Genomic DNA, 2,012 nt, shown 5'->3' on the forward strand with positions numbered 1-2,012 from the left:
AATCACTACTTCTTTTTTGATTCTACTCTTTTCTTGTGCACTCTACTAAATTTTGAAGATACTTATGTCAGATTATATAATTCAAACTCTTTTTAGAGATTTTTGGATTATATAATCTGAAATATGCTTATATATAAGCGACAATCAGAATCCATCTCATTTTAGAAATTGCAAATTTTACTTTTAAAAAGAACCAAAAAATAAAGTAAAAAAATGATAAAACCTCTCAAATATATATATATATATATATATATATATATATATATATATATATATATATATATACCACAAAAAAATCTAAAAATCAAATAAAGCTCATGCACATTTTTTTGGGTTTTTTTTCTAAGAATGTGAAAAATGAAGTAGCCTGAAAACTGAATTTTCAACTAAGACACGATGTGATAATTTAACAATGACTTTAAAACACAAGACCCATTAGAGCAGTGGGTCATAATGGTTAAACCGAATGTCCATGATTTTTTGGGCAAAAAAGGGTGTATAAAAAAACAAGCACTATGAACATCCATCATTAACTCATTGTGATGTTTCTTTTTTAAATTGCAGCAACACTTGAATCGACTCTGTCTATGCACTGTCTGAAACTTTGGGTGTATGTTGGGTGCATGAAGTCTGGCCCTGTCCTTTCTCAGAAGTAAGAAAATATGAATTGTGTTTTTTTTTTTCAGTATGTTCAAAGTTATTTCTTAGTGTAACTGTCTTGCAACAGGGGAGTGAAATACCATGAACCAGAATACTGAAAGTTTGGTAAGGTTGGAAACTAGTACTTTCGTCATGCTACCGGACAATTATATGCCATTTCACAAGATTACTAATAATAAACCAGTAAGTTTTGTTTTCGTTGCATAGAAATTGAGATATTATTGAAATTTATATTTTACATAGAAACGATTACTAATAATTTTGTGGACTTTGTGTGGCCTTCTGTACTCATTATTAATTGAATGATTTTCTGAGTAATTTGGCACACAGTATTTAATTCTTTGATAAATTAATAATAGTTTGATTTTATAATGTCAGGGATGTACTGCATAAATATGCGAATGAAGATGTTTCATGGGGATTATGGTTCATAGGCTTAGATGTGGAACATGTTGATGATAGGGGAACATGTTGTGGTACACCCTCAATATGTTCTTTTGATTCTCATCATAATATATTAAAAGAAAAACAATCTGACACCATTGATTTAGTACCTCATCAGAAACATCAAAACTCAACAACTAACAAAAAACTTTGCATAGAGTCACATTTTCGAGAGTTCTGCAGACATCATGAAATATATATGTTACTCTAGTCTTGTGCATATTGTGAGTGGAAGGCGATGACAGGTGATATATGCGTTGCGTTTGATTGGAGATGCAGCAGGATTTCCAAGCCTGTTGAGAGGATGAAGTATGTTCACCAGCGGTGTGGAGAGGCTAAAAATGCATTGTGGACCGCAACTTTCTGATATATTGCAACTCGCAACTCATCTTGAAAGATTAACGTACATATGAAAGTAGTAGGTGTCGGACACTTGCTGCTTGAGTGCCCTTGTTTTTCCAAACTGAAGAAATGAGGTAATCTCGCCTAAGATAATGAACAAGTAGAAGAGTAGAGTAGCAACCTACCCATTCTTTTGTTAAGCAGCCGAAGCGCTTTCTATTCTAGTTATCTGCCGCATTAACATTTTGTAATAATCAGTTTTATTATGTCCAACTTATTTTTTGATAACTTACATCCAACTTATTTGTCTTTGCTTTAAAATTTTAATATAATTTTAGTTGTTTCTCATGATTGTGTTGAATATCAAAGTTGACAGAGCAATAAACAGCAAGTTTGGAAAGTTGTTTATTTCATAATGAGAATGCAAATTTACTGGCTTACAAGCAATATGAAATTTATCAAAAAAATATCAACTACTAAGATTTTACTGGGATTGTTATATTGTCATATTGGTCAACTAAAATAGAAATATGAGAAACAGAAAATGCTACAACTCTGAGACTTGT

The 2,012-nt window shown here is 31.3% G+C and overlaps 1 long non-coding RNA gene across 1 annotated transcript; it reads left to right on the forward strand.

Moving 5' to 3' along the window:
• Positions 1-539: 539 nt before the first annotated feature.
• Positions 540-1,794, forward strand: LOC146903425 (uncharacterized). The gene is made up of 3 exons (XR_015023888.1): positions 540-652; positions 728-843; positions 1,039-1,794. It is a non-coding gene; the product is annotated as an uncharacterized LOC146903425 (long non-coding RNA).
• The last annotated feature ends 218 nt before the right edge of the window (positions 1,795-2,012 follow it).

This window comes from Medicago sativa, chromosome 8 (genome assembly GCF_051527215.1).
Source record: "Medicago sativa cultivar Bolivia chromosome 8, Bolivia_mono, whole genome shotgun sequence".
NCBI classification, from domain to species: Eukaryota; Viridiplantae; Streptophyta; class Magnoliopsida; order Fabales; family Fabaceae; genus Medicago; species Medicago sativa.